The sequence below is a fragment of the Buceros rhinoceros genome, unplaced genomic scaffold (genome assembly GCF_000710305.1).
Source record: "Buceros rhinoceros silvestris isolate BGI_N320 unplaced genomic scaffold, ASM71030v1 scaffold17727, whole genome shotgun sequence".
NCBI lineage: Eukaryota > Metazoa > Chordata > Aves > Bucerotiformes > Bucerotidae > Buceros > Buceros rhinoceros.
The window spans coordinates 1-233 of NW_010422934.1; positions in this window are offsets into that span (position 1 = coordinate 1).

Genomic DNA, 233 nt, shown 5'->3' on the forward strand with positions numbered 1-233 from the left:
GCATCCGGGCTTGCCTGGGTGCTGGATACCAAGGAACGCCCGCTCCTTCCCCTCTCCTCCCTGGGAAATGAGGTTCAGCTCCCTCCAGTGTCCCTCGCTCTGCAGCCCAGTCCAGTGCACTGGACTGGACCCTGGGTGGGTCACCCTTGCTTGTGGGGGGCAGCCCCCCTTCAGCAGTGCCTGGGGGGCACAATTCGGCTCCCCCATGAAGGGGGGGATGGCATTTTCGTGCC